The sequence below is a fragment of the Colossoma macropomum genome, unplaced genomic scaffold (assembly GCF_904425465.1).
Source record: "Colossoma macropomum unplaced genomic scaffold, Colossoma_macropomum, whole genome shotgun sequence".
In the NCBI taxonomy this organism is placed as follows: Eukaryota; Metazoa; Chordata; class Actinopteri; order Characiformes; family Serrasalmidae; genus Colossoma; species Colossoma macropomum.
In genome coordinates, this window is record NW_023494808.1 from 17888570 (window position 1) to 17909578 (window position 21009).

The window sequence follows — 21009 nt, forward strand, 5'->3', positions numbered from 1 at the left end:
TTTGTACTCAGTTTAGTAATTATATTTTTCAAGAAACATATTAATGAAATAAAAATGACATCAGTGTTTTCTCCATGGACTTTATCAATACCTATTCTAAATATATTATAAATGTTTTCTGAATCTGTTACTTTTTGATGTATTGTAATGTATTGAAATATGTTACTGAATATATTCAGGACAGTGCACTCAGTATTCAGCCATCACTACTTTTTCAAGGTATTTTGCCCAGTGCTGGAGCTACATCACAGAAAGCAATTACATTCAGTGGTTATAAATATAAATATACAGCCTAATGCCTGAGGCATTGAGCCATTGTTTTCTGATGAGATCTTCAATATTTTTTTTTAATCCTTTCAATCCAGATACATGCAGGATGTTGTAAGGCATAACAGTCCCCTAAGAAAACCTCTTTTTAAATCTACCACTTTTTTCACACCAGCATCAGCATTACATACAGAAATTCAGATGATGCGTGTAGGTTTGAGGTTGGATAGTAAACAAAATTGTGTTGCATTGTGGGCAATGTGCCACTACTACTAAGGACATATGAGTTTCCAAGGTTCTCCACAGTGAACCATTTCTTGTCACTCTGAATGACTATTTCTCAATGGTTGTATTATGCAATTTTGAAAAATCAACTGAATTCCCCTTTAATCCTTGTATGAAGCTGTACTGTTTTTACTCAAACAACAAATATATCACTGAAATCTACATCTACGCATCAGCTCACACTGTTCTTTCATATTCATTCGGATGGATGTTGTGTATGAATGTGACACAGCAGAAGAAAAACAGAAATGGAGAGAAAGAGAGAGATGGCGAGAGAGAGAAAGAGAGAGAGAGTGAGTAAACGAGATGTCTCTTATTCTGCCCTTTTCATTACCTGTCTGTCATTCTTTTACCTTTGCCCCTCAATCACAGCTCACTTCCTGCTGCCCTCCAGAGAGGAACTCGCACGCACACACACACACACACGGCTGGTGAATGAGAGAAACAGAGAGGAGAATTTTCTCCCCCATAATAGGATTCCTTCAAACACACCTGCTGCCAGAAATGCCATTAAATGTCATCCGTCTGTGAGACGTGGCTCCACTCTGGCATCGTAGCTGAGACGGCTCCGCAGCCCAAGCAAAAGTCAAGGTCAGTCAACAGGTTAATGCCACTCACTCTAAGCATTTTTCTATGTGTGATGGTCCACAGGTGAGATATGAGACATGAGAGGATTCTGTTGTATTATATACAGTGCAGTCCATAACTGATAGTAGAGTTAGTAGTGGGCAGTATGGTCAGACAACAATATTATGGTATGATTAACATTTCTGATGATGTTGGTATATCACGATATGTAAATATATTTCTAATAAAATAATTTAGATGCTTACTCTTTTGTTTTCAACCAACACTTACCAATGACACGAGTAGTAGTACAATACTCCTAATACTACTTATACGCATTTCCTTTTATTGGGCAGCTTTTTGTTTGAATTTTTCGTTCTGCCTTAAACAGAGCAGCAGTTACGTTCTGGCACCTGTAGAGGCACCTGAATGTAACTGCTTTACCTTAAACGGGGGAACAGAAAATTCAAATAAGAAGCGAACTTCAGCTTTGTCTAATTTCTCAAGTCATTTGTATTCTATGTGTGTCCCATATGCTTCCAACCATCAGACATTGCTGGAATTTGGAAAATATTACAGCCATTCATGCTTCACGTTCATATGCTGCTGGTCCATGGGTTGTTTCACAAACAAGGCCTCAATGAGTCTTAAAAAAAGAAAAGAAAACAAACAAACAAACAAACAAAAATCTCAAAACTACAATAAAACAATGTCTCAGGCATCACACAATGTATTCATAACCATTTCATGTAATACATTTTTGATGGAGCTTTTACAGACAGTACACTCTTCAGACATGCAGAGATTTTCAACAATTAGTGGAATTTTGGTGATTGACAGCAAATGATGGTCAGTACTAAAATTGTGCCATTCATCATCAGTCAGTTTCTGACTACAGTACCACTGTTACTCAGGTATTTTTTGGGTGTTGGACCATTCTCAACACAGCAAAGTCTCTGTAGTGGTACGGAAGTGTTTGTGGCACTGCTGCAACTGTATCAGGCACAGCAGCAGTACCTGCTCTATCACAACTCTGTGGTCTGACATTGACTTCTGATGAAGGACTAGAAGATGGCTATCACGAACAGTGCACATCAGTTTAGGCCTTCTGAAAGTCCTAGATACATCACTGACTGACTCCGGGTATGAGCTGTAGCCTAACCAAAGGGTTTCTGTCAGTTGTTAGAAATAGAAAACAGCAGCAGCTCTATACCAGCACTCTTCACTGAAGGAATCACTATGAAAGTGCTACATACAAAGTATGTTAAATGTTAATATGTCTGCAAGTTTTAAATGTCTGTATTTAATCAAGAACAACCAAGAAATGTTATATGAATTGCTGTTAGATTAGTGCTAACATACTACTAGAGTCCCATAGGGGTGTTAGCAGAAATAAGCTTCATTATGGAGGTGCGTTTTGACAGTTATGGCTTGAACTAAAGGCCTAACTCTAATAGTTATAGTTTGTCTCTGCAATGTAAGTATTTCTAATAATAGCCAGTGAATGTGTATCGCAATATGTATATCGCAGTACGCTTAACTTAGAAAGCATGCGACCATTTTCAACTTGCCGATATGTTTTAGCCAGTGATTAATCTGAACTTTTAATTATAAACAGGGTTAAAAGAGACTTATTTACTACTAGTTCAAACATTTCCTCATACTGTTCTGTATTTTCCCCTTTTCACACCATTGTCTACCCACACAAGTGGATTCTCACTCGCTTTCCCACTTTGACAGAGTGTGACATTCTACTCTCTCTCTCTCCTCTCTCTCTCTCATTTCACCCCCCTTCACCCTATCACACTTTGAGTTTTGACTCCTGGCACCATCTGCCAGCACCCGCCCACCCGCATCTCATATCTTCTATGCCCGCGAGCAGCATCCACACAGCCGCAGCTGAATCAATCTCGCCCCAGCTTGAGTGTGCCCCCCTAGGGGTCACACGCCACCAGCTCAAGGGGATTCAAAACAGGTCCTGGCACAGTCTTGATAACCCAAGTCCATTGTTCTTGACCGCAGATCCACTGATGACGGGTGTATTTCTTAATACTGTGCATCCAGTTGTCATCATCTTTATCGTGATAAAGCTGCAGTAGGCATAATGCTGATGAAAAGATAAGAAGAAATGTGCTCCCATTAAAAGTGCAATTTAGAACACATCGCACATCTGCTCTGGGTAGCATAGAAGCCCAGGGGAAAATCTGAAGAAATGTTACACAGTTGCTTATAAACAACACTTAAATTGCTACTTTTTTTTTTTTTTACAACTGACTACTGGATGTATCATCATTGCAATAAAACAAAGGTCACAGAACTCTTGAGACACTCCTAGCCAGAACCTCTAACTCTCTCTCTCCCCGTCGTCTGTTTGCTGATCTCTTAAAAGAGAAAGAGAATCCACCCCCCACCAATTTAGACCTCTCCGATTCCACCCACTAGTTAGGACTCCCCAGTCACACGATACCACCAGTGCTAGGAGAGCGAAGGCTAGCACAGGCTTCCTCCGAGACCTGTGAAGCGCTACCGCATCTTTTCGAACTGCCGCTAATGCAGCATCATTGGACGTCTGTGCTGACTAGCATCGAGCTGAGTGACTGGGGGAGATGGCGGGCCATCCTACCCACCCAGAGAGAGAGGATAACTGTGCTTTCTTGGACTCCCAGCCACAGATGGCTGTAGCATCACCAGGGATCGAACTTGTGATCTCGAGATGATAGAGCCCACACTTAGATGGTTGTGCCACTCGGGAGCACAAAACAAGAAAATTTCAAGATGACTCTCCAAGAAACCTAGTTCGGCTAGAACCAACATTTTTACATATCCATTGTCCGACATCTCATCATTTAGAATTAAACGAGCCATTTTGTAACTGTGACTAATATATGTGAATGAATTCTCTTTTGGTGGTTATAAACTTGTAAATATTCACGTTTCTGTAAGGAAGCTGCAATTGAATGGCTGACCAAGTCGTAAATAAAAGTCATGGACTAATTATATTACCTGAGATTTGTTATATATAAGTTATGACGTATCACCAGACATTCTCTAATACCATGTTCAGACTGCAGGCAAATCGGATTTGTTTCTCAATTCAGATCATTTGAGACGACTGTCTGCACTTTGCAAATGATCAGATTCGGATTTGCGTGTCCAGACATCACCAGCCGATCTGCATGGATTGCTGTGGATTTCAAGCGCAGATGTAGGAAAGATGGAGCTGCATCATGTGGGCCTCCAAACTTTTTACAATTCTCTGGCAAACATAAATCTTTTGCACTCTTTATGAATCCCAGCACTTCTGTCACTCTGGATTTGACATTGTCGTTGTTTGTTGCATGGTGAGCAACGCAAAAGACACTTTGACATCTGACTTGGAATTGTATTTCAAACCACCTCCAAATGTGGTTTGGATCTGATTCGCAAAAATCAGATTTTATGTGTTTTGTTTGCTGTCCAGACTATCAAAAATCAATCTGGATACAATCTGGATATGCCAAAAATTGGATTTTGGCTGGCAGTCTGAACAAGGCCTAAATAAGTGGAGAAACATAAAGAGTGTGGATGCTTCCAGACAGGTGTACTGACTATAATTAAGCAATAAATATCCTATCATGCTCAGTTGCATATATAAAAATACCAGATCAAGTTGACCTTAATGTCTGATCAGGACGGCAGAAGGAAAAGCTGAAGGTGCCTTTGAAAAGAAGTTCATTATTGGGGCACAGATGGCAGGAGCTTCAGTGACAAAGTGGTGCAAAAACCACAGGCACTGGTCTACAGAGATGTGGAAAAAAGTGTTATGGTCAGTTGAGTCATCTTCCTCCATGTTCTCTGCAAGTGGGCGAGTGCATGTCTGGAGTACATCAAGAGAACAGTACAGGCCTGAATGACTGACACTTACAGTGAGGGGTTCTGGGGGCCCTGTGGGGGGTGGATTACTGTAAATCAATCCAGAGTTGTTCTGACTATCCTATGAAACATATCTATCATGTTGGCAGTGCTCTCTTCCAGGTTGACAATGCCCCCCATCCACAGAGCACAAGGGGTCAACTGCATGGTTTGATGAGTAAGACAGTGATGTGAGTCATATTCTATGGTCTTCAAAGTCAGCTGATCTCAAATCAAGTAAACATCTATGGGAGATTTTGGACTGATGTGTTAGACAGCACTTTCCACCAACATCATCAAAACACAGCAATAAGTAAATGTCAAGGTAATATTATTAGATACTTATGCCACCTTCAGATTGCAGGTAAAAGTGGACCAAATCTGATTTTGTTATTTGGTTGTTCACATGATTTTTTTATGTGGCTTAGTATATCTGACATCAGTCTGACCAGCTCATGCTTCTAAACTGATTCATTTGAAACACTCATCCAATAAACACAGCTGTCCTCTATATTTCCTTAAGATCAATAGACTTTTCATGTAACATTGAACTTTAATGTGCAAACTGCTGCTTTAAACTTGGAGGACAGATAGAAGACAACAAAATGACCACTCTGGACAGAGTTTACAAAAATAAGTAAAAACTGTAAATTTCTGTGCTTGTTTTAATCACAGAAGCCAACCAAAACAGAGAAAGGAAGCTCAGTTTCTTATTTTTACCTGCTGTAAAGAAGAATGCTAGCAAAGGGACACAAACTTAGGCCAAAAACAGCAACATATATTGGATTGAGCGACTTGATCTGAGGCTTCTTTATTTTTTTAATACCCCTGAAGAACATTTTAAATAATACTTAAATAACTGTTAGTTTAATGCTTCTTGTTAGAAAGTGGTTGTTTACACTGTTTGCAAAAAGTACCTTTGAAATGAACAACCTTTTATTAAAATCTTTCTACAAGTAGACTCAGGGTTTTACAACCCAATTTCACTAACTGAAATATGGCTTTGCCCAAAAACATTTAATAACATTTGAGTATTCAAGACTTAAAGTCCCTTTGAGAATTTCCTGACTGACAGTGTGAGATGAAACACAGCTCCAGACAGCCTTCCTAATGCATCTTTGATGCCTGTTTCGTCATTATTGCTTTGTTAATGAGCTTTGGCTTGGAAAAGGCCACAGGATGGTAGCATGACAGAAGAGACTTTTCCCCACTGTCAGCTATGGACCACAAGAGCTCATTTACAGGAAATGACTGTCACTACATGCAATCTATCCTCCTTTTCTGTGGGACCAGAAAGCTACTTGGTTGACGCAAATACTCTCATTAGAAACCTGCTCAAGCCCAGCTAGAGCAGAGAGGATCGTTGGAGTTTGGGGAAAGCACTATTCATTTCAATTTGGCACTAAATGGTGAAATGAAGCCACTGTTGAGGCAAGTCCCAGAGGAGGACTGTGAAAGCCAGAAAAAATTAAACTAAGATCCTGGCTTGAAAGGGGGTGACATGATTTATCACTGGATGATATTGGTGTCAGAGATGGGTTGTCACCTGTCTCTCGATGAAAGATGTCTTGATTATCCAAGGAGGGGGTTCTTGGAATTTATGAAGTCAGGTAACTCAACACATCAGTTATGCAGCTAGAGGGTATCTATTGTGCTTTGTCTATGCAATCTTTTCAGTTTGATGCCTCCGAAAGCAAACAGACACACATGCGCTATTTAGAAAGGGACACACACTTTCACACAAACAAATAAGCAAGAGAATACTCTTGGCAACAGATGATGAATGAGGCTGAATATAGTAGAGTGCATGTTCTCTAATATCATGTAGTGCAATTTGCATCTCCAATTCCAGCTGGAAACCTCAGTGATCTCATATGCTAAAGTTATTATAATCTAGAGACAGTAGAGCTGGTAAATTCTTGATGATTGGCTTCCACTGGCTGTCTAAATTTACTGACTGACATAATTACCAAAGTGCTTTGAATACGTGAATCACATATGCTCCTAAAGAATTTTACTGAATGTAGGACAAAAGTCTCCTAATATCAGGGTTGTAGTCTCTGTGATATACACATCTTCACAAATCCCTTCATGTGAGTCTGAGTCGAGCCTCGTGTTTCTGAGGTAAGAGTCCGAATTGAGTCTCTAGTGTGCAAGTTCGAATTAGAATAAGAGTCCACATCAAGTCTCGAGTCTCTAGGGTGCGAGTCCGAATTGAGTTGCATGTTTCTGAGGTAAGAGTCCAAGCTGAGTCTTGGATCCTTAGGGTCTGAGTCTGAATTGAGTCTCGCGTCTTTAGAAGAGAATTTCTGTCTCGTTATTAGCTGCACCTGTCAAGTTCCATAAGTAAGTATGTTTGCTAGCTAGTGTAATAGCTAATCTAGTAAGTTTCACTTACTTAAACTTCACTTAAATCACACACACAAGGCTGTCAGTCCTAATTCAGTTAGTTCTGTTCTTGCTGAAGTCTCGAGTCTGAGTCGCGTCATGAATCAGTTAAACACTCATCCGAGTTAAGTCCTGAGTCAGGTTAACATGCTTGAGTCCTGATCTCTGGTGTATACACCCTATACCTACTAGAACACCAAGAGAATTTGTGTTGTACCACCTTAAAAAGGCACCGTGATATTTGAGCTAGTGTTGTAGTCGAGACTGTTAGAGGTGAGACTGAATCAAGACTGAGACTCAGACACAAGTCAGAGTCATGACCAAGACTTGGTAGTAGTGAGGTCCAGTTCAAGATTAAGACCAGGAGCAGGTGAGGCCAAGTCAAGACTGAGACCAGCGAGACCAAAATGATGTTAGCCCATCAACCTGTCCTAGTCAACCTCTGTGTTATAACCTTTGAAAACAAATTATGGTAAATTAAAAGACATTTCAGTCCCTTGTTCTCTATCTTAATGTGAGACGATGATCCTGAATAAGGAGAGCAGTGGTCAGTTTCTCTGGTTAGCCAATCTGAATTGCAGCATACTGCATGCAGCACCGGATCTGCTTCTGGTTTTAAATGCACTTCACTTTATATGGATGTGCTCTCATGCAAAGGAAAGAAACAAAGGAAGGCCTTGCACTTGACTGGTTTTAAGACAAAGTTGCTTCATCTCTTCATATGTGAGTAGTCATGGTGTTTTGGCTCATTTGTATGTATATCTATGGGTTCCCAATATTGTGACACATTGCTTAGCTAAAAACATAATTTTTGATTATGTTTTTTGTTACATTTGATTAAATCTGTTATTATTATTAAATTCCTCTCATATTTTCAGTGTAACATTGAGCCAATAAACCACAAATACACATTTCATGACCTTTTTGACCATTCTTTTCCAAGGGTGCCAGTAATTATGGAGCTGACTGTGTTACATCAGTTTGTTGTTCCTTTCTTTTTCATTTTCAAGTTTCATACTGATTCTATTTGCATTAGTTGCCTTGTTTCCTCTTGAAAGAGGTGCACTAAGCTGTATTAAGGTTTCTTCTTTAGTTCTCATCAAAGAGATGTGTCCTTGATTAGCTCTATTTGGTTGATTCTTCTTAAAAGCAAATGTATGAAGTGATTTTAATAATTGCAGGGTGCATATTCTCATATGCATTTCTTGCACCATTAGCTCAATCCCACTCACAGTTTGTTCAAGGGGGGGGGCATCAAACACATATTGCTTTTTCCCAATTATAGCTGAAATCATTTGAAATTGTAATTCACGGAAGCCCTTTCATCCTTTATCTTCGGTGTTCAATAGTGACTGGGAAGCATTAAGGAATGGAATTTCAGGCACACAGTATTGTATGGTGTTATACATTTTGTACCCACTTCCTCACATCTCCATTTTCCTGGGGTCTTATTTATTAACTGTTGTGCATAAACTGTGCAAACGCATGTTTTTACACATAGGATGTGATTTATCTTCTTGTTCGTGAAAATGTATGTGTGTGTGTGTGTGTATATATATGTACACATGTATATATATACACACACATATTTAGAACCTCTCCTGACCATGCTTATGCAGAATCCTCTGGTAGACAGTGTAATCATGAGTAAATCAATTGGTAGATGCACAAGATCACGTTTGTCAGCTATTTCAGCATAACCGATGGAATGATTGGTGACTTTGTACTTATACACTGTAAAAAATATTTTGTCAGTTCAACCTAAAATACAACCCCATTTCCAAAAAAGTTGGGACGCTGTGCAAAATGTAAATGCAATAATGTGCAAATAATTTAAAACCTATATTTATTTGAAAATATTACAAAGACAACATGTCAAATGTTGAAACTGAGAAACATTATTGAAAAATATTTGCCCATTTTGAATTTGATGGCAGCAACATGTTACAAAAAAGTTGAGATGAGGCAACAAAGCACTGATAAAGTTGTGGAATGCTTAAAAAAACACCTGAAGGTTAATTGGCAAAAGGTTAATAACATCAGTGGGTAGAAAAAGAGCATCCCAGAGAGGCTGAGTCTTTCAGAAGTTAAGATGAGGAAGAGTTCACCACTCTGTGAAAGACTGTGTGGACAAATAGTGCAACAATTCAAGAATAGTGTTTCTAAATGTAAAATAGCAAAGGACTTGGGGATTTCATCATCTATGGTACATAATATCATTAAAAGATTCAGAGAATCTGCAGAAATCTCTGTATGCAAGGGACAAGGCTGAAAACCAGTATTGGCTAGCCATGATCTCTGGGGCCTCAGGCGGCACTGCATTAAAAACAGACAAGATTCTATGGTGGAAATCACTGCATGGGCTCAGGAACACTTCTGAAAAACACTGTCTGTGAAAACAGTTTGTCGCTGCATCCACAAATGCAAGCTAAAACTCTACCAAGCAAAGAAGAAACCATACATAAACAAGATCCAGAAACGCCACCACCTTCTCTGGGCCTGAGCTCATTTAAGATGGACTGAGGTGAAGTGGAAAAGTGTCCTGTGGTCCAACGAATCTACATTTTTTTTTAATCATGGACGCCATGTCCTCCGGGCTAAAGACCACTCAGCTTGTTATCAGTGCACAGTTCAAAAGCCAGTATTCCTGATGGTACAGGGGTGGATTAGTGCGCATGGCATGGGTGACTTACACCTCTGTGAAGGCACCATTAATACTGAATGATATATACAGGTTTTGGCAACATATGCTGGCATACAGACAATGTCTTTTTCAGGGAAGGCCTTGCTTATTTCAGTAAGACAGTGTCAAACCACATTCTGCACATCAACAACAGCATGGATCTGTAGTTAAAGAGTCCAGGTGCTAAACTTGTCTTGTCTGCAGATCAGACCTGTCATCCACTGAAAACATCTGAAACGAAAAATACGACAAGATACCTTGAATTGTTGAGCAGCTGAAATCCTACATTAAGCAAGAATGGGAAAACATTTCACTTTCAAAACTACAGCAGTTGGTCTCCTCAGTTCCCAAACACTTATAGAGTGTTGATAAAAGAAGAGGTGAGGTCCCAACTTTTTTGGAACGTGTTGCTGGCATCAAATTCAAAATGGGCATATATTTTTCAAAAAACAATAAAATTTCTCAGTTTTAGCATTTGACATGTTGTTTTTGTCCTATTTTCAAACAAATAGAGGGTTTAAATAATTTGCACATCGTTGCATTTTGTTTTCATTTACATTTTGGACAGCATCCCAACTTTTTTGGAAATAGGGATGTATTACCTAATGTCAAATTTGTGAATTTGGTACTTACAATGCCCTTTTACTACAAAGGCTGGAATAGACTCATCAAAGCAAACATGTAACATTACTTTAGTGCTTTGAATCATGGCATAAATGCACCATAAACATTTTCATTGCCTGCCGTGACAGCATGCTTTTGCTTTGCCTACAATGATTAGGTTTAGTTTGCTGTTTTATTTGTCCTCATCTTTGTCTGTCTCAGATATCTGATTTTAACCTTGTTATGTCGTCTTTATTGGGCAAATGTGCCTATAGTGAGCAGACGCATGCTTTAAAGTGATGGGTGCTGTAGTGTTGGTTGTGTTTATGTGAATCCAGCTTTCTGGTTGATTGCTATTTGTATCACCATCAAACAGAAGCATTAGATTAGCAAGGATGATGACTGCATGGGTGTCATGAATAGATGTAATGATATTGGAGGACATAGGACCCAGTTTTTCACAGGCCTACCCAAAAAATATTTCTGACCACACCTTTGCTATGCACTCTTTGATGAATGAGGCCCCTGGATTTTTAATCACATATACATTTGGTGGTCAGTCAGTTACATCAACAGTTTAGTTAACTTGCAGTTAATTCAGTTAACTGATTACGACATCCAGAAATGGATTAAGGGGCAAAAGACCCCTGATACAGAGGGACATGGACCAGTATGTTTCCTTACAGACCATTGGACAGCTTTTATTTCCGGATAACCAGAAATCACTCACAGTTCACAGACTGTATCTTATAATCGTACTGCTTCGGAAATAATTATCCTAATTTCATAATGATGTTGAAGAAAATATGAATGAAAGGACATAATTCATAATCACAGTCAATTATTTATTTTGTCACCTATTATTTATTTACTTTACATTAATGCAGAAGTATATAAAAAATCATTTCCTTTTCAGGATCCATTCCAATTTTCGAATAATATGGAGTGAATGCCATCTGATGCTTCTCCAATTTAGCTAATAGCCACCCATGAACACTTCTGACTCATACTGAATGTGCCAATAACTCGCAGCTTATACTCCACCTCTTCATATCCTCCTTATTTCATTACTTGTAGGGGCGACATAACTTTTTATGCCGGTCCTCTGAGAGTGGAACGTGTTTTTCTCTTGGAATTGCTCCGTGTTCTCTTCAATTCTCCATGATTTATTTCAATAAAAGATGACTTCTGAGAACTATGCTGTCTATAATGTAACAGCAGAAAGCCTGTGGCCGCTTTCTGGTTGTGTTTCTGGTTGCCCCCCCTCTGCCCTTACATGCCTGGCTGCGTCGCCCACAGCTCGCTGTGGAGGACGCCGGTAAATTGGTCTCGCACTATGGCCTTATCAGTTTTCTGCAGCTCTAAGATAACTCACACTGTCATGGCAGCCGTGGTGCAATGGTAAACTGATCTGAGATCAGCCTGACAGTTTCTCTGGTTATGGTGAGGGCTGGGTTTTAAGCAGTAGAGGCTGGTCCTCGATCAGGATACTCTTCCCAAGGGGCCTGTCTGCGTCTAGCAGGGGAACAAGTAGAGATCTTATCTCAGCAGTGAGGCCTTTTCATCATACGAATATGAAACTGGGCTGCTGATCTATCACACAGGCACTATCTCTGTTTCACATAAGCACCTTGATCTGGTATCTTGCTGCAAATGGAGCCGAAAATGGAGATAATTCACGGTGCAACGGTTAATGTGGAGAAGTTACTACATCATTTTACCCTGAAACTGTCGCTTGGTTATAATTCAAGCAGATTTACTGGATTGTAATGTCAACTGTGCAGTAATGTAACATGTAAACATGACACCAGTAACAATTTGAGCAGAGTAAGCATGTGAAAAAGAGAAAGAAGAAAAAGGTAATTCCACTGCTGGATAGCTTCTTTATAAGTGTAATAGCATGCTAGGTAGGATAGCTAACTACTTAAGAAGCTAACTGTCTTAAATACAGTTATGCATATTGAGGAATTAACACCAATGCTAATCAAGTAAATATACGTATTTTTATATTTGTTTATCTTCAGTGTGCAGTAACAACTCGGAAACACTAAGGAAAGGAATTTCAGGCACATAATATTGTGTGATATTATTATTATTAGGGGTGTTATTATTAGAGGTATTATTCTTATTGCGGTGTTATTATTAGGGGTGAAATTTTGTTCGGACGAGTGGGGGGTGACCAACACTGAGAGGTTATAGCAAGCGCTGAACATGCTGGCAAATAGTTAGACAGTTTGAAATCGACCTGGAGAGGACAATGGAGATCATGTTGGCCAGTAGACTTATTTGATACTTCCTCACAGAGTGAAATAGCATAGCTAGCTAGCTGTGTCAGAGTGCTCAGGTGAGTACAGATGGCTTTTTTCTGACTGACCTGTTGTCTCTCTATTGATGAATTATCTTATTTTGCACTTTCTCTTTTCCTTTGGGCTCTACTCTTCTCACTTCTTATCCATTTTTTGAAGAGGCTGTGGGCTAGTTATCTATCTGAGCTAGCTAACTCACCAGCTAATCACACCACATGTCTCTGGTTTGATGCTGTTTATGATGTTCATGCATTAAAAAGTCTTTTAGACCTGTCATGTAATAAACTACAGGGCAAAGAATCAGAAAAGGGGGGTTGTGTACCTCTGAGTGGATGTGGCTGCGCTATGTTGTTGTTTAGTTACTCTTTTAATCTGGCTCAACTGTCCAGACCAACTGACAGGCCAGGGCCGTCGGGAAACCTCCCAGTCCTCCTGGGCCTGGACCAGTAAAATTCTGTTATTGTATCTTGGAAAATGATTTAAGAAATCGGTTTTAACCACAAGATTGTATTCAACCAACTTATAAACTTATTTAATGTCTGAATCTTCACTTCAGTTTCCAAACTCATAAACAATCCCAAATCACCATCTGTCCATTCAAGTTTGCCAGGAGCTCCCCTCAGTTTATCATTTTGTAAGTGCCCAAAACCATCCCAGACAACTCTCAGTTTAGTTACTTTAAAATGTTTAGCTTGTGAACTTAAATTAAGATTCGATTAAAAGGTCAAAGTAAACTCAGAGTCAGGACTTGTCTGCAGGTTAAATTTTAGTGTGGAATGTTCACCAGAATACTCCGATTTGTGCCTTACCCTCTTGTGCCTGCCCATATACCTGTCCGAAGCAATTGGAATTGGCGCGAGTTTGGTGGAGGTTGTAGGCGGCTCGCTCCTGTCCAGCTGCTCATTCAGGTTTGAAGTGTGGAAATGCAAGTAAGGCTCCAGGGGCTACAGGCGCCCGCCAGTGCAAATGAATAATGCAGAAATCACAGAGCGCCGGCCTGGCTGTCCGACAGTCTGGCTGAGGCAGATAGGGCTTGACAGGCCACTGGGCCTATCCTACTGTCTCTTCCACCATGCCAGACTTCCATTCCACCTTCCTGTACCTTTCCCAGATAGGAGCTACATGGATTGTGGTGCTGTTCCTCTACTGTTTTTTAGTTTACTTTCTTTTGATTCAGCTTTGGTAAACCCATTTTTGAGTCCATTTTGGACATGTAGTTGGTAAAAGGTGTGCGCCCAAATTCAGTAATAATGATGAGGAGAAATATACAAGATTGCCCTTTTGGGAAAAGCTTAAGAAGGCGCAAAGTCAGTCAGTCTCCCCTGAGTTTGCATCCTTTCAGGATTAATAAATAATAACCTCAATGATAAAATCAGCCACAACACTACAGCTATCTTCCAGTAGTTTTCCATTTCACATTAACTTGCAGGTATAAAATCACCTTCTGTAGAGTCAAATCAAATCAGATTGAAGTTGATAGGAATGAATTTTGCACTGGTAATTTTATAGTGTGTAAAGAGTGCTTAAAGAGGTACTGAGAGTCATCTGCAGTGGTCTGTACAAGCATCTCTAGTGTCTTTATAAGACTTACAAACAAGTACAAGTCTTATATACAGTGGCAGTCAAAAGTTTGGACACGCTTAAAGATATAATGTTGAAGATATTTTATATATATGCTTAAATTTGTTTCTAAGTGAAGCACTATAAATAGTGATGTTGACAAAAATTTCTGATTTAAAAATATTTTTTTTGAAACATCTGGTTTTCAGGTAGTCAACAAGAGCTCAGCATGCAGTCTGTTGGCACTGCCCAAAGAAAAAAAATATATCTCCAAAATAATAACTTTACAAGGCAAGCGTTCTTAATTTTTAATACAAGTTAATGTAAAGAGGTTTTGTTCTAAGTGATGGAAGCATTTTATTGGTCCATTCATCAATTTTTCACACGGCTGCATGTTATTTCAGATGGCAATGATATTTAGCATAAGGAACTTCTTCAAACTGTATTGAAAAATATCCCAGGTGGTCTATGAAGCTGCTTTAGAGAACGGCAAGAGTGTGCAATATAAGGGAAAAAAATAAATACAAGAAAAATGTAGGATATGGCCTTCAATTTTTTATCATGTGTGGATTCAAACCCTCATTCTTACAACATAACTACTATATAATTTACATATTAGTTGCATCTCAAATGGAAGTAAACATATCATTGCTGTTGTAACAAAACCTTGTATTTTCAAAGAATAAGAAGAAAGACTGAACATTCTTAACTTTCAATGTAAGAGAATGGAAGGAGAGTTTATTTCATTATAAGTCAGTATAGACCATTTCTGATGGTCCGTTTATCATAAAATTTTGACACTGTATAAATGGCAGCTGGTCTTATCAAGCTATAAAAGCAATAAAAGAAAAACAGAACAAAAAAAAACCAGAATGTATATCCATATGAAGAAAAACATCTACATATATTTCATTATATCAAAAATATATGTGATATTTGTGATGTCTTTAGCACCAAAATGTCAACTATATGTACCAAATAATCTAGAATAGTTCCTGAACAGTAAGTTTGATACCCAATAATATGCCTACAGTTTGAAGGGTTGAAGATTATTTACTGAAAGTAATAAAGGAAATTTTAGCCTTTGGAGTTCATTCTGAGTTCACTTTCAAGAACTTCATTTTCATGTGGGATACCTCTGTACCTCTGTCATCACATTATTAAAACTAAATAGAGTGACTTTTTTCCGTTTTTTTACATTAGCTACTCTAAGGTCTGAAGACACTTATCAGTGAAGCTCAGTTGTGTTAATAAGAAAGAGACAGGAGCAGTTTGAGTGTCAGACAGCTGAATTATCACTCCTGACAGGTGTCCTGCTCCTCAAAGATGGATTCTGCAGGCCAACGCTAATGCATTTCACGCTTGGGTTGCCTGATATGGGAGCGGCAGGGGGAAACTGGGTGGAGGTGAGCCATGCCACATGCGCAGTATTATCTAACATAATGAACATGAACATTTGAGCTCATGTGCTCGATGGCAAACGTAGAAGTAAACTTGATGCAGTAAATTATTGGTTATTTCAAAAGCAAAATAGCAGTCCTTCTAGTGTGACCAGTACAGTCTTAGGCATCTGAGAAAATGTGTAGTCATTTATTTTGGTGATATGCATTGAAATAAGTACATATACTATAATGCTATTTGCATAAGATAGCTTAACCATTTCCAAAGCTCCCAAGGAAGTGTAGTATTTACAGTAACCATCCAGTACCTAGTTTAATTAATCAATCATTAAAAAAATCTGTTGTGCTGCTGATGGAATTTAACAAATCCGTGTGAGTCAGGAGCCAAATCAGTGTCCTTTTAACTGCATTAATCTAACCAACATGTTAAAAACTTATGAAAAATAAAATATTCTTGCTATATTTCACTGCATTTATGTTTATTTGTATTTATACTAATGTTATAGTACTGAGCAAAGGTCAGAGAGTATCCTTAATTTCCAGTCAAAATGGCTGTTAAGTACAAATTGTTTATTTTTCAGTGACAAGAAAAACAGAAAATTTCACAGAAACCTCCACAACTAATTATAATTTTATAGTTTTCCAGTGTTTAGAGTGGCCACACCTTGCCTTTATTATAGCTTCCATTTTTTTCAGGAGACTTGGTTTAAGTTTTTAAAGAAATCTGCAGGGATATTGTTCCACACCTCTAAAGTTCAGTCTTAGAAGTTGGTTGGATTTTCTGCTTGTTATGATCCAAGCAATTCCAAACACATTTTGGAGATGCCTGTTTTATCCCCACCTTTTCCACATGACATTCGTTTTCCTCTTTCTTATGCAAATGGATATTTTATATTTAATCTCTTCAGAATATCTCCTGAAAATAGTAAACTTTTACGTATTGGCCACGTATTGGCACCTACTCAGCCTACAGCAGTTTAACTCCACCCATTCCTAAGGAGTGTTATGAGGAGTGTTTCGGTCTGGAATACTTTTTGAATGAGCCACTGAACAGGGCAGCCACTCAGAACAGAGGTCATTTACATATATCAGTCTTAAAGCCACAGTAACACAAACAGCTTGTTTTATTCCAAGGGATAAAGAGTCTTTGAAAATGGTTCTATATAAATGAATTACGACTGTCTTTGGAACCTTTAAGTAATAAAATCATGTCATGTCATTCGTCATTATACTATCATCTATGTACTATAATCTATAACTGTCGGAATCAATATTCTTTATTTATGTACCTATAAAGCCTAATGTAAAGCCCATTGTGGGCCTTATTAAAAGGTTATGTGATTAGAGGATTGCACGAAATTTGCTGTTGGCATGTAAATGAATGGAAAGTAAGAGATAACTCTTCATGAATAAGCTCTACATTACAGGTAGTCCTTAAAATGCCACTTTCTTTTGTGTGATGAACAGGCCAAATGAGTGGTTTTCGTGAGAAGAGTGCTTTCTGATCATTAGAAACTGAGTGATGGGTCCTGAGGTGGGCGTCAAATTACCAGGATGGATGAGGGCGGTATGACTGACATGTCGAGGGCTAGTGGGGGGCACAGCTAAATACACAGCCAAGCCTGAATTAGGACTACAACCGCCCACACAGACGGAGACACACGCACACACACACACCGCCAACACTCCCCCACACAGCACCAAGGAAACCAGATAATAAAAAAATATTGGAGAAATTTCAAGTGGAATGAGTGGGCCTCTGAAACTTAGAGAAAGAAGCTGCCTAGACTGAAGAAAAGTGATGCACTGAATTGACTTCAATCAAATTTGCACATGAATTTCACATGAGTGAAATACATTACATCAACACAGTTAAGTGAACTGAAAGACAAACCTGTGTTGATGTAATATGTTTTATTCATGTATACATTTGGTGCATTTGAATGAATGCCTTTTCACAATGAATGCTGTTTCTGTATGTTTTGGAGGTTTGAATTTTGGATTTGTTCTTCAATAATGTTGACGGAACATATTTGAATGGAAATGTGTATGATTTACAAAACCTGAAGCGAGCTAGATTTTTGTCTTTGTAGGTGAGCAAGCAAGTCAACATTGATAAAACAGGTTTTATTGTGTTTCTGTGCTATTTTGCTGTGGCAGTTGTACACATCTTTGTGGAGGGGAGTGAACTGTTTTTACAGCAGGGGTTCTCACTCCTCCACTTTCATCCCTCGTTGCTCACTAGCAGCTCAACACAAAGTCACAAGAGTTATGGGGAAAGATACATTATTTGATTATATTAGTTAAAAATATCTGTGTCGATTTCCATTAAGCCTGCAGAAAGAGACTAAGTGCATTAAACGCATTGCTTTTTGATAAACCTATATACAGTATCACTACATTTTTGCAGCTTTTTATTGACTTTATTGACATTAAATGACATACAACAGTTTTGGTTCCATTTTGTGAACAAATTCTTCTACTGAACTGCTTCTTTTCAATAAATTGATCACATTTAACTTCATAGAATCATAATAAAATCAGAACTCCCTCAAGTACCATTAGGTAATATTGGTACCAGTATTGAACAGATCCCAAAACCCGTAAAGCTGAAACGTTCTGTACTGGGCTGATGGCCAGTGGAAAAAGCAAAGTTCCACTTTTGTGATGTCTTTTTCACTTTTACAGTGTCTAAGGCGCTAATGCAGATTTATTTCCAGTCACCAAACCTTCCCTGCAGCCAAGAATGCTTAAAGGAATGGTTTGGCAGAAAGTGGATCAGTCATGGTTGACGTTACCAACACTAGGGGGCCTATATATGAGCCTGCGCAGGTGCAGTCTAATGGTATAGCGCTGACGTATTAAAGCCTGTTGGCTATTTTGGTGGTCAGAAATGACAGTGCCTGTGACAATATGAGTGGAGTGGCCCAAAAAGAGTGTTATATCCAAAATCTGCCTAAGCAAGGGTATGTTTAAACCCATTTTGGTGCAAAAATCTTGCGCTAATGCCTCATTAGACCTACACTTACCACAAATACAATATTTTCCTGACTTTAAGCACACAAGCAAAGGCATGTCCTGCTTCTCACAGGGCAATACAACTGATTTCATTATTTTATCATAACAAGTATGAAAAAACAGCTCAGCTACTAAATGTGAGTCAGACAATTAGTGTGTCATTACGACGAGAATATTATATAATTCATAGAATCAATGGAGTGTCTAACAAAACTAAAATCTGATTGGCTAAGCTCCCTGATAGCAAGAGGATAAGGGGCCACTGATAGCCCACAGATGGCAAAGTTGGCCTGTCTACTGGCGCTTTGATCAGTGTTTTCTGGGCGGCCCACCATTGTTTAAGACAATTGTATTAGACAAAATTCCACTTCTCATCGCTCATGTTCCACTTACAGTCCAATTTACTTATTTTTCCTTCCTTCCGTTCTTTAGTTATACTTTGTAAATTAGTAAATAATTTTGATCTAACACAGTGTCAGCGACAACATTTTCTATAAATATTTATCTCAGTTTATTTTCTAAAATAAAAAGCTGTGTGCATTTAAAATTTGTTTGAGGAGATTAAAAACTACATAAAGCTTGTATAAGGACAATAATCTAGGTGGTCCAATGGTGGACCAGCAGTGGCAAACAGTCAGCAGGGTGCCAACCTCATCAAGCCAGTGGACCTATATATGCTCGCTGTCTGGGCTGTTGTAAAATACTGTCTTTTTTATTTTACATTCAACCACATGGCAGTAAAATGTAAAAAAGCAACATGCAGGCAGGACATCTAACGTGGATTTGTACAGATTTAGGAGAGAATCCTTAAAATTTACAGCAGAAGGGGAGGAGGGGACAGTGAGGAGTGCATTATTCAAACAGAACGTGCTCACCCTTGACAGGTTAGCCTCAGTGAGCTAGTTGGCTAGTCATGCTAACTTTGCAATGCTAAACTTTGTTTGACAACTTAATATTTGTAAGTAATTGCTTTGTCTGTAGTGCCTTTCTTGTTGTTGTTGTTGTAAGCTGTGTGACCTTTAGCATGCTAACTAGCTAGCTAGCTGAGTAAAGTGACAGTAAAGTGATAGTCTGTCATATGTTCAAAGACTTTGGATTTGACTTCTTTATCTCATTAAAATCTGCCCCCAGAGTAGTTGGGTCACGTTTGTGCCCACGTTGGTCATCATAAGAGGTATCAGAGTGTGGAACTGGAGCCATTGTCTTTTCTATCACTGTATAAAAGAAGCTCCACGCTGCCTTTATTGTTGGTTGCACTGTGATGGGTACTACATGAACATACTAAAGGCCTGGTTTGTGCCATGAGTCCGACAAATATCAGGCTTTGGCTTTGGGTCGGGGTGATTTTTCATGTACAACATCAGGCTCTGGTGGGGCCCTGTGGATTTGTGGGTGCAATGATGAAGAGTGTTTACTGTACTGATATATGATATTGGTATGGTGCATATTTGCTTAAGAAGATATCAGCATCGGAAAGATTTAACTGATATTTTAAAACTGTGATGAAGTTTATTGACTAGCATTATTCTAGCAAATTAGTTCAAACTGTGGTCCCAGAGTAACATTAAAAATGATAAAGTTGTATTGGTAGTCATGTCTAACAGTCGTTAAATGTTAAGCATTTTAAAATAGTTCACTGCTGTGGCTTTGAAACAGCTTTGTCTATCATTATGTTCTGGCTTGAAAAGGGAAACATGTCAGGTTGCAGTGATTTCTGGGAAAGTTCTAATGCTGAAGTTGGATGATCCCCCAACCCTCCAAGTGCTCATCTAACAAACTTCATATGAGCTAATAAAGTAAGGGAATGACCCTCAACATGGCATCAGGGATTTCTCTGAAAGGAAATGACGAGGCCAGGTGGACGAAGGCACATTAAAATTTTGAAACAGGCAGAAAGTGATGCAAGCAAAGCCTTTTGTATGCCTTTAACAAGCAAGGCAGCAGCATGTAAACATACAGTTTCGTTTTTTTTCTGCTCGTCATTATAGAAGCATGCACATAACAGTGGGTTTAGCAGTGTGTGATAATTGCTTGGTGGGGC